General features: G+C 38.6%; 1 long non-coding RNA gene across 1 annotated transcript in view; it reads left to right on the top strand.

Annotated features, from left to right (window-relative positions):
• Window positions 1-13,134, top strand: part of LOC138513182 (uncharacterized) — a 964,728-nt gene that overhangs the window by 846,410 nt on the left and 105,184 nt on the right. Inside the window, exon 5 of the long non-coding RNA XR_011281724.1 lies at window positions 7,510-7,649. This is a non-coding gene — a long non-coding RNA (uncharacterized lncRNA). The remainder of the gene's footprint in view (window positions 1-7,509; window positions 7,650-13,134) is intronic.

Genomic DNA, 13,134 nt, shown 5'->3' with positions numbered 1-13,134 from the left:
AATCCCGATAAAATTAAATCAATATATCTAATCCACAGTCCATTTTTTTCTTTCCAACATTCATTCTTCAAAACATGGTCAACCTCAAATGTATGCATTAATGCATTCGCATATGACGGTGCCATAGTTGCACCCATTCATGTACCAGCTATTTGTAGGAAGAATTCATCTCCGTATTGAAAGTAAGAGTTCCCACTTATAAACTCCAGTAACGCCATAATAAACTCTTTATGAGCTGGGATTTCATCTTCATTTAATAACAGCCATTCCATTGCTGTTCTCCCTAGATCATGTGGGATAGATGTATAGAGGCTTTTTACATCGATGGTGAATAGGATGTTATTTGCCGCATATTCTGTTTCATTCAGATATTCCAAAAATTGTGTCGTATCCTTCACATACGTGCTTGTCTTTTGTATAAGAGGTTGCATGAAATAGTCTATGTAGACTCCCAATGGTTGTAATATGCTGTTTGTGCCAGCAACTATGGCCATTTCCGGCCAGAGGACGATGCCATGATCACCATGGCAACCTTCCAAAGCAGTAGGTCGCGCACACTTCGAGTGCAGCGGCCCGCATGAGAGGAACAGCACAGACCTATGCTACAGGTGAGGACTGTGCAGAGTTGAATTTTCATAGGAAGGAATCCCACACGGACACGCGCCCAGTAACACATGCTATTGTTATCACTGTTGCAGGCTATATATACACTGTACATGATACGATAAAGGCGAGGAAGACAATCAACATAAAGGCTGAGGTATAAACGGAATTACCTTTTAATTACAGTTTTGTACAACATGTTGTAATTGAGGGGTTTATTCACATGTATAGAGGAACTGACATTACTGTCATTATTCTCTTTCTTTCCTTCCCACCATATATCTGAACACGAATCACTTTATATCCGTAATGATGGTATGTATATGCTTTTCTTCAATACTAATGAACGTATACAACGTTAATCACAATTGGTGAAAGATCAAACACTATTGTGTTGTTGCAAATTGAAAAATTGTAAAATGTAGCCCTGAAGATGGTGCTAGGCACCAAAATGCATTGGCAATAGCCCAGATACATGAAAACAGAGTCTTGTTATCACCTTAATAATGATGTGTGATTAAATCAGAGTTATTTTACGTAAAACTCACAGTGGAGCTCATGAAATTATTTGAACATTGTTGAGCACTTGATGATAAAGAAAAAAACGTCTAAATTAAAAAATAAGAAAAAAGAACGCAATGTAACTTAAAGGAAATGAATTTAGCTCCTGTGAGGAGCAAGAAGTGAGCACCAGGTCTCACGGGGTGGAATCCACCCTGTTTTTTCGGTCATTGCATTATTAAATATAGCCCCAGTGTCATAGGGCTATCTTGATCCTGTGAGCTCCCTAAATATACCCAAATATAGAAAATTCTACACATGATTATAACCTTTTTTTGAAAAGAATCACGTGGTGCACGCCTTTTCTCTACATCGTATGTTCTCTGTCTAGACATTCTCAAGGTGGAGGCACACAAACAAGGTATATGAAGATACCTAGCATTACAAGCAGACGAAAATTCAATAATTGAAAAACAAACACAACGAAACATCGAAATGTCATTTGCAGACATTGAGGCTTTAACAAGCAAAAAAGCAGAAACACTGGGATTTTCTGCAGAGGAGGCGAACAGGATTTTGGGTCTGATCACAGACTCTACATTTTGTGCCAGCCAGTACCAGTACGACCGCGGGACAGGATCCCAGCAGGAAAAATCAAACAGTTGGAATGCCTTATCAGGAAAGAAATCAATCGAAAACTACACACCATCACTTTGGGCAGATATTACAAAATCAAAGAATACCTAGAGGTTTACGGATACAATTACGCACAACTTTGTGCAAGGAAAGCAAGGAATTCATAAGAAAGTGGGAGGCTATTCTGAATAAATGCTCTTTGGATTTGATCCTACTCACAATACAAGAACTGGCCAACAACTTAACTACATTGCACACAGAAATTGAAGAAATCGAAAAAGAATTGGAGAAGAGTTTAAACAAAGAAGAAATATAGACGATCTTAGATGACATAAATAAGAAATTGGAAGGCTATAACTTCTGGAGGCAAAGAAAGTAAGAACAATCTGTAGAGACACGTATGATTATTTGAATGGAGAGGTGAACACCTGGATGGATAGATACGGACCACCAGTAGGCAAGCCTAAACCTAAATTCAACAATACAAGCGAAACATCAAATTCAGGATCAGAAAGCAATCCAACAACAAATATACCAAGAGAAGAAGAACAAGAAAGTGGTACTACAGAAACAGATACAGCAGCAGGATCAAGCAACTCACCAAATACCTCTTTTTTAGAAAGAGGATGAAAAGAACAAGGAGGGAGAAGAGGAAAACAAAAAGAAGGCCCTGAGATGAGACTCAAACAGAAAAAAAGTTCAGTTTTGAACTTATCCTCGAGAAGATTATCGGAACAAGAAATCAAAACACTACATAAAGGACTAAGCTTTGTAGCAACATACAGTAGCTCTCTTTTTGATACACGGATAGAACTCTTTAAATTAGTAAGAAAAATGAAATTGAAAGTATTCTTCACTGAATTGGAGGTATCTGAAGCAACAGCAATGTCAGAAGAGGGATTGAAAGAATTCAGAAGCAAAAGCAGCATCATCCCACCTATAAATGTGCAATCTATCAAAATTTTCCAGAGACAAACCATTAGAGATTTAGAAAAGATCAATTTTAAGTCTAAAGGATACGGCATTATGAAACCACACGAGCTTGATCTCAAAAAGAAACTATACAGAGATGAACAACTCACGATCAGGTCAACAGACATATTAGCGGCATTGGTGATATTAAATACAACTGACTATGATGCTGAGTGCAAGAGACAGCTGAGTGGTCCTAACACATACACGAAATTGGAAGTCGATCCTACTAATGAAAACAAACAGAACTTGTAAGAATTATTAACAAAAGCTGAGGATCTAAGCTGGATAAACCATCACACCAGAAAATTCTTAACAAATAATTATCCCAAAATTCCACATTTTTACACCTTAACCTAAGGTACACAAGGATCCGATTAAGCCACCAGGCAGACCCATAGTTGCTGGCACAAACAACATATTACACCCATTGGGAGTCTACATAGACTATTTCATGTAACCTCTAATAGAAAAGACAAGCACGTATGTGAAGGACACGACACACTTTTTGAAATATCTGAATGAAACAGAATATGCGGCAAATAGCATCCTATTCACCGTCGATGTATTAAGCCTTTATACATCTATCCCACATGATCTAGGGAGAACAGCAATGGAATGGCTGTTATTACAAGAAGATGAAATCCCAGCTCAAAAAGAGTTCATAATGGTGTTCTGTAGTTTATAAGTGAGAACTCTTACTTTCAATACGGAGATGAATTCTTCCTACAAATAGCTGGTACATGAATGGGTGCAACTATGGCACCGTCATATGCGAATGCATTAATGCATACATTTGAGGTTGACCATGTTTTGAAGAATGAATGTTGGAAAGAAAAAAATGGACTGTGGATTAGATATATTGATTTAATTTTATCGGGATTTGGAAGGACACAGAAGAACTACAAAGATTTCTTCAATTTCTGAATAGTATTTATCAGCTATTCAGTTTACGTTTGAATTCTGCAAAGAATCAATACATTTTTTGGACATTGACATCAAAAGCAGCACTACTGGCTACCAGACCAATATATACCAAAAACCTACAGACAGAAACAACATTTTACATAAAATTAGCTTTCACCAACAAAGTTTGATAAAGAATTTACCGTACAGCCAGATGCTGAGGGTCAAAAGAATAGTAAGTGACCCCAAAGACTATGAAGAAGCCATATTGTCTATGGGGGAGAAATTCCTAAATCCTGGAGACACGAAAACGGAGATTGATGAGGCTGAAGCAAGGTTGGAGAGTCAAACACGAAAACATCTATTGTATCCTAAACAAAAAGTTGAGAAAGAGCCACCAATGGTATTTGTATCAAAATTTTCAAAACAAAGTAAACGTATTAAGAGCATAATTAAAAGGGACTTGAACGTGCTACCACTAGATGAAAGAGTGGAAGCACTGTTCAAAGAATTACCAACCTTTGCCTATAAGAGAAGTCAAAATCTGAAGGACAAATTAGTGAAAACAAGGAACTTGAAGATGAAAAAAGACACCAAACAAACTGGAACATATCCTTGTTTGAGTTGTAGTAATTGTGGATATGTGCAGAAGGGGAAAATTGTTAGTCACCCACACAGTGGAGAGAAAATAAAGGTCTGTGACTTCGGAACATGTGCAACAAAGAACACAATCTACTCTATCAAATGCCCATGTGGGATGTATTATGTGGGACAGTCAACACGTCCAGAAAAAATAAGATGGAATGAACATTGCTCCTGTATACATAACCACAACAAGAATTCCGCAGTGGCACGACACTGGGACACAAAGAAGCACAATCTAGCTCCGATTAAATTCCAGATACTGGAAGTGGTTAAGAAGAGAGAACCACACATGAACATTCAATGCAGATTGGACCAGAGGGAATCCTTCTGGATTGATAAACTGGGAGCTTTAACCCCGAGGGGGCTAAATGAGGAGATTAATTTTGCCTGCTTTTTATGATGATCAATTTTGCTGGTTTTCTATGATGAGTCTTTATTGATGATGGTGTCAATTGTTGTTTGATCTACCCCGTTCATAGTAATTGTAATAGTAACCTGAATTCAAGCATATTTATGCATATCAGAATATTCATTTTTGACCATCCACCTGGGTATAGGCGATTACCATCAAGCACGATGATCAGAACTTAACAGGAGGCACCACCAGGCTCCACCATACTTTGATTACTCCCCTTTTTTTGTAATCGTAACTACCTCAGTAGTCTCTAATGAGCAAGTTAGGGAATTTGGAATTTTGGCATGCAAACAGTTTGCAGCCTGCCTTTCGAATTTCAGCCGGGAGGATGTGCACATGCACGGAGGTCCTGAGGATTTGTCACAACATGAGTCATGGTATCGACTGCGGCCGATCCGTGGCTCAGGCACAGTAAATCCGCTCCCATGGGGCGTTCTGATCAACACATACACATTGTCTTTCCAATAATATGTACATCTGTTCCACACGAGGCTCGTACGGATATTGAACAAAGATGGGTTCTGCCACCCGTTCAATACATAAACTGTCCTTTCAGCTATACACGCATTAGCAAGGTGTTTTTCGCAATTGTCATGGTGATCGCACGTCCCGCCTCCCCGTTTCCATGGGGAGGCAGGACGCGAGGCACGCCCTCGATGGCCATTTCCAGCCAGAGGACGATGCCATGATCACCATGGCAACCTTCAAAAGCAGTAGGTTGCGCACACTTCGAGTGCAGTGGCCAGCATGAGAGGAACAGCACGGACCTATGCTACAGGTGAGGACTGTGCAGAGTTGAATTTTCGGAGGAAGGAATCCCACGTGGACACGTGCCCAGTTACACATGCTATTGTTATCACTGTTGCAGGCAGTATATACACCGTACATGATACGATAAAGGCGAAGAAGACAATCAACATAAAGGCTGAGGTATAAATGGAATGACCTTTTAATTACGGTTTTGGAAAACATGGGGTAATCAAGGGGTTTATTCACATATATAGAGGAATTGACATTACTGTCGTTATTCTCTTTCTTTCCTTCCCACCATATATCTGAACACGAATCACTTTATATCCATAATGATGGTATGTATATGCTTTTCTTCAATACTAATGAACGTATACAACGTTAATCACAATTGGTGAATGATGAAATACTATTGTGTTGTTGCAAATTGAAAAATGTACCCTGAATATGGTGCTAGGCACCGAAATGCATTGGCAATAGCCCAGATACTTGAAAACAAGAGTCTTGTTATCACCTTAATAATAATGTGTGATTCAATCACAGTTATTTTATGTAAAACTCACAGTGGAGCTCATGAAATTATTTGAACATTGTTGAGCACTTGATAAAGAAAAGAAATGTCTAAATTAAGAAATAAGAAAAAAGAATGCAATGTAACTTAAAGGAATGAATTTAGCTCCTGTGAGGAGCAAGAAGTGAGCACCAGGTCTTGCGGGGTGGAATCCACCCTGTTTTTTCGGTCATTGCATTATTAAATATAGCCCCAGTGTCATAGGGCTATCTTGATCCTGAAAGCTTGCTAAATATACCCAAATGTAGAAAATTCTACACATGATTATAACCTTTTTTTGAAAAGAATCATGTGGTGCCCGCCTTTTCTCTACATCGAAAGCCCCTCAGCTATACACCACAATTTGCCCTTTATTCTAACATGTTTTTATGCCTTTTTGAAAAAAACATTAGATCCAAGATGATTTTAAGAACATATGTAAAATATCAGAATAAAAAAAAGTTCATGCATTTAAAAAAAAAAAAAAAAACTTTTCATTTTAAAATCATTTAACATTATTGTTCAACATATTAGCCAATGTTCTAGTATATGTAAATCATGGATGATTTATTGAACATACATATTTATTAAATCATTTGTAAATAATACTTTCTCTATACTAATTCCAACTGACCTCAATAGGTAGAAAATACATTTTAGGGTAATTTCTAGTTTTACTTGTTTTCCCCTTTTTCCATAATCTATCATTTTTATTCTATGATCCAAAGAACATGTAAAGACAGATCAATACTCTATCTGTATCACTTTTATATTTCTAGATGTCATATTATCTATAGGATGGCTAATATAGCCCATTGATTAATTATTCGATTTTTTTTATTTTAGCTTTCCACGCTTTATGAAATTGTTCTGATTTAGTATCTTCATCCACCATTCTGTTCACCGTCAACTGCTTGAACACAACAATTCTACAGTAGATTAACAATCATCTTTGAACTTTTTGGTTGTCTTGTTTCTTGAGTCTCTTTTCACTAAAATCATCCTTCACATTCATCCTTCACGTTCAAATCTGGCACACTATGAAGGAAATTAAGTTAAGAGATCTAGGATAGAGCATAACAAAAAAAGTAAGTATTAATTTAAATAATCCTTTTCTCTTTTTCCTTTAATGATCTAGGATAAAAAAGTGAAATCCTTAACCATTCATTCTTTGCTTGAACCCTAACCGTGCCTACTTACCTGTAAACATGTATAGTGTGTGTTCATCTCCTTCTGAATAATATTTCTTTTCCCTTTTTTCCTTGAAGGATTTCTAGTGTTTGGGATTTTGAATCAGGATGTTTTGTTTTGTTTCACAAGAACACATTTTCAACTACTTTGTCATCCTTTTTTATGAAAATGTTATACACAACTGAAGATATATTATTAATAATTTTGAAGGGACCTTTGCAAAAGAACATACATTTATTTGTTATACTCTTTTCTTTTAAAAATTAAATAGAAAAACAGTCTCCACTTTTGTATTCTTTGCATTAAACTTTTGTGTCATAAAATATTTTTTCACTATCAGAAAAAGAAGCATGAAGCAGATGATTCCCTCATCATGCAGACCAGTGTCAACATACACTCATTTACCATCCGCTGATGTTTGAACAAGACCAATAAAGTCCACCTCTGTATTGGACAACAGTATTGTCAATCTTCTTTTAGGTAAGGTTATACTGTGTTGGTGAACTTGGTTGGAATTGGGCCCAAACTAGACAGCGTTTGTATACAAAGTGATGTTTTGTGACGTGTGGCCAAATTGCAAATTTCCTTAAAATGTCCAAGACTTATGATCTCCTTTATACCCTGCAGTGATGGTGTCATGTGTATGATACATGATCAAACCCTCTGAAGACATAGGTACAACCCATTGAGTAATTCCAGATCTAGGCTTTCAAAACCAAGAGTTCATTGTGTAAATAGGATAGTTTCTTGATTTTCAATACTATTAGTACATCTTCTTTTTCTGCACAATCTTGTTCTGAGGTTGGGCTCGTATCAGTTTCCTTGATATAATCATAACATATTTTCAATATTGGATCATCACTATGACCAGTTGTTAGGTCTTTATCTGCAGTCTCTCAACGCAATTGAACGACCGGCAGCTCACGTTCTCTTTTAGTTTGTATTCATGTAATGCCTGATATCTGTATTTCTCTTAATAAAAGTTCAATTTCCATATATTCTTCTTTTCTTGTGCCTCCTTTTGAGGTAATTTCCTTGTTTATCTGCACCTGGTACTTTCGAATGTCCTTTTATTTTCTTCCAATAAATTGTCATTACATTTTCAAGCACAAATTACCAAATGTTTGTATCAATGTGCCATGATTTATAGTTTCCTTATTATAGGTTAACGTTCCTCTAGCTTTCCAACCTGATGGGTATTCTACAAAACTATTCCTAGCATATTCCGAAAGGGTAAGTACCACTAAAGCTTTTATCTGATTCTGGGTGGCTGTGTTCAGAGCACTTGATTGTTCCTTGAAACAGTTGTGTACACAGCAGATTGAATTCTGCCATTATTGACCCAGACGTTTCCTATTCCATGGACTCTTTTTTTTTACTCTTCATTCATATGGGAAGTGCAGCCATCCACATTGGTAGATTTTTACAAATTACATTTTCAAATTATTTTTGTGATCACTTCAGGTAATCCTAAACATGGTCATCACATTTTAACTCTACAGTATCTCTAAATTGTGCACAGTCTTGTAATTCCGCCAAAGCTTGAGCAACAGGACTCTTTTTCTTCTCTTCATATTTTGCTTCCACTGGAAATCAGTGCATCAATAAAATCCATGAGGTAATCCTAGAATTAGAAAGACTTCCAGACCTATTTTTTTACTTTAAAGATGTGGTAATAGTTGGTGTGCATTTTCTATGTTTGCGTTCTCACCTTGCCAGATTGGATGAAAGTGCTGCAAAGCCTATATCCCTGTTAGTAATTAATGTTCACATTAGTTTAAATGATGTCAATTTGTGGAAATGCTTTAGTAGCCTCAGCTGTCACCTTTTCCTTATCCTCCTGTTCTTGATACAAGACTGTGTCACGCTGATCTTGGAAAAAAAACAATCTCTGGAAGAATCCTGACCTTTAATTGGAAAAACAAGACATGGAGCTTGTGGCCATACATTTATTCAGATGAATAGTTGCCCCAATGCTGCTCATCTCCCTCTGCTAAGGAATGCCTTTTGAAAAATAATTTGGTAAGTGGTTGTTCAATCTCAGCTTACTCCACTATATATTTCATACTGTAATCGGTCATATCCAACAGACCTCTACATTTCTGAAGATTTGTAGGATCTTTACATTTTTGTAAAGCTTGCATAATTTTCTTTTGGTATTCAAACCTTCTGTTGGAACTTCATGACCTGAAAAATTAACTTTTATCATTCACCATGTTTCCTTCAGCAAAGAGACGCTGTCTCCAGCATTTTGCATTTGTGCCAAGGCATGTTTGATTTCTTAAAAATGTGCATAACGGTGTCATTCCTAACTCTTCTGTAAAACGTCATCTACGTGTATCAGACTGACACACTCTTCAGCATCAGCCATAGGCTCAGGTAGACAGATGTTAAACTCACTCCCGTTGTTAAAAAAAAACATAAGGTGTTAGAGTGCGGCACAATTGTTTTGATTTCAACATGAACCAAATATGTGTTGAATAGCTGGATATAACTTTACACATCAGTATCCTGAGGTTAAATCTAAAGGGGTGAATATCTAGAAAACCTGGATCTGTGGATGGTTGGCAGTAGCCATCTAGAAGCTGGAACTTAATTATTCACCTCTCTCCAATTTGCACACGATCGCCACTGACCATTAGGTTTCAGTACTCTCGGAATAAAGTTATTGAAAGTACTATACACTGTGTGATGAATCACAGGATTCAGTCACTTCTCTCTAGGGGAAGCCTTTTCTTGTGAAGCTAGGGAGGTGAGTCATCTACTTGATATTCCCACTAAGGGTGGCGGCAAGTGGGAACTCACAGGGAGAGACTCCCCTCCTGGGGACAAGGACTCACGTTCTGACAAGGAACTCCATTTCCATCACAATCGGAAACACCCTGAGGCTATATAGTTCACCATTAAACCAGAATCATCCTATATCTGCTGTTGCAAGGTCTCTGCAGAAGATAACTACTAGTGGAAACCTAGGAGTGAGAAAGAATACAGAATTGCCTGGCACTGTGATGAAAAAACCCAACTGAGTTATGCTGAGTCTGAGCCCGACACAAAGAAATAACTGCTACTGGGAACTGGGGAAGCCCCAGGACAGCCTCATAAAAAGGAGCAGAGCCAGAAAACCAGAAAGAGAGCGTGACTCAGTAGTTTTGAATCAGCTGGAGGGAAGCTGGTTACCGGGAGAAAACGCTTTTCTCAGTGCGAGTGAGAAGCAGGAATCCAGAGGTGCCTGAACGGCACTGTGTGAACACTGGAACCGACAAAGCTTGCAGGAGAGATACCGATTACTGGAGGGACATTTGAGAATCAAGCATGAGAGACCAAAATGGTGGCTGGGAAGTGCCCAAGACACAATGGAACACAGAGAAAGAGTTCTTACCTGCTGGTGGCTGTGGAGGAGATGGAGAGAAAATGCCTGAAGAGTGAAAATCCTAGAAGGACTCAGAATATGCGTTCCAGTGAATGTGAATACATTGAGAAGAGTGAGAATCACAAAGTGACTCTGCATACTAGTCCCAGTGAACGTGAATACATTAAGGATGGTGAGAATCACAGAGGGACTTAACTTACTAATCCCAGTGAATGTGAATACACTAGAGAATGTGAGGATCACAAAGGGACTCAGCATACTCGTCCCAGTGAATGTGAATACAATAAGGAGAGGGATAATCACAGAGGGACTTAACCTAGTCATCCTAGTGAATTTGAATACACTAGAGAGTGTGAGAATCACAAAGGGACTCGGCATACTCGTCCCAGTGAATGTGAATACAATAAGAAGTGTGAGAAGCCTACAAAAGCACAACCTAATTATCACAGTGATTGGGAAGCTTGTGAAATAAGTAAAGCAGGTCACTGGGTACATTAAAGACAAGGGTACCACAAGGGATAAAAAAGTTATATTCCAAAAACTCCAAACCAGAGGAGCTGGTGTCCGGAAAGGAACAGTTTCCTACAATAATTGAGAGGAGCGGAGCAAATAAATATTTAGAGACCTGAGCACCCAGATGAAGGAGCTTGGAACCACAAACCAAAATAAAGAAAAGGAAGTGGAGAAATGCCCTGAAGAACTGAACAAACTGGTACAGGGAATAGCAAGAAGCTACTTGAACACCCTATATTGAGAGACATTAGCTGGCTAAGTAACTCCAGGAGAAGGGAGTCGTTATCCTGGGGTCTTTAGTTAGTAAGAGCAAGTGATAGGGTTGTAAGGGTGCAGAAATAAGGGTCGGACATAAAGGTGTCAGAGTTTTGGTTAAAGACTTTTATCAACCAATTAAAGAGTTTGAAATAACACCTCTCTGTCCCTAAAGCTAAGAGGGGTTTTCCTGCCCTGTCTAATGTAAATGTCATGATGTTAAATAAATAGTCTGTCAATGTCACGTCTGAAAAAGCCTGCTTCCTGCCCTAACACTAATAAGTTAAACCTAAAGTGCACAGATACTACATTCACAACTAAAGTGATAATGGCAGCGCTTGTCAACAGAAAGTTCCCGCTATCTCGGGCTGTCAAATAAATAAAGCAAGTGTTCCTTTTCTACAAAGTAGTATCTGAATGACTGGGGAGGAGCTCCTTTCCCCAGGATTCCTTCTTGTTTCAGTTCACAGGGAAGGGTCTTCTCTCCTCCTTATGTGACTTCTTAAATACCTCCAAAAGTAAACACAGTGTTCACTCAGCCAGGGGACTTGTCTCCCTTCCCTGGGCTTTCCGAGATTTCCCAAAGTTGTACAAAAGTTCTCTGTTTTTCTGTGCTTTCTTTACTGAACTTCACCTTAGTCTCAGTCTTTTAAATGGGTGTAGGTTCCAGACTCGCACTGGGGTATTACACCAGCGTGGTGCACTCTTCTGCCAAGAGTAGGTGTTTTCCTTGTCTGTCTCTGTTTCTCTGAGGGTCCCAGACCCTCTTGTTTTCTGGCTTTCATATGGACGCGGGTCTCAGACACGCAATGTGCTTTCACAATAGCTTGCTTCACTCTCCTGCCAACCAAATGTTTTCCTCTGGAATGTCTCTGTTTCTCTCATGTGTGGCATGGCCACTAATTGCCATAGGATCTGAAAGTGAAGGAGTGTTGTATAAGTCCGGGAGTGGTCAAGTAAGGCGTAAAGAAGTGGGTAAAGCAGTTTACGCCATGCTTTACCACTCCATTACATTTTTCCTTCTGTTTGAAAGCCGAGTAGCGGCATGAGGTAGGAATCAGGTTTCCGCTGTGCATTTCTGCTCATTCTATAAAAAGCATGATTTAATGCCAGCATTTATTTTTGCGCAGGTCTTAAACTAATGGATGCCTGTGAAAACCGTTGGCATGCACCACCTGATAAAAGTGGGCAAATTCCATAGGAAGCCATTGTAAATGCCATCTGCACAGCGTAATACACCATCTGTAGAGCGTAATATGCCATCTGCAAAGCATAATATGTAATCTGCAAAGAGTTATATGCCATCTGCAGAGTGTAATATGCCATCTGCAGAGCATAATATGCCATCTGCACAGCATAATACGCCATCTGGCACCCACTGTAAATGCCATCTGCAAAGTGGAATATGCCATCTGCACAGCATAATATACCATCTGTAGAGCGTAATATGCCATCTGCAGAGCGTAATATGCCATGTGCAGAGCATAATATGCCATCTGCACAGCGTAATATGTAATCTGCAGAGTAATATGCCATCTGCTCGGTCTAATATACCATCTGCAAAGCGTAATATGCCAGCTTCACAGCGTAATATGTCATCTGCAAAGAGTCATATGCCATCTGCACAGCATAATATGCCATCTGCAGCGCGTAATATGCCATCTACACAGCGTAATATGCCATCTGCAAAGAGTAATATTCCATCTGCACAGCGTAATATGCCATATGCAAAGCGTAATATTTAATCTGCAGTGTGATATGCCATCTGCACTGTGTAATATGCTGTCTGTAAAGTGTAATATGCCATGTGCACTGCGTAATATGCAT

Source organism: Ambystoma mexicanum, chromosome 12, assembly GCF_040938575.1.
Source record: "Ambystoma mexicanum isolate Mex_15411 chromosome 12, UKY_AmexF1_1, whole genome shotgun sequence".
Lineage (NCBI taxonomy): Eukaryota > Metazoa > Chordata > Amphibia > Caudata > Ambystomatidae > Ambystoma > Ambystoma mexicanum.
Note: the sequence above shows the minus strand (reverse complement) of the source record. Positions and strands in the feature narration are given on the sequence as shown.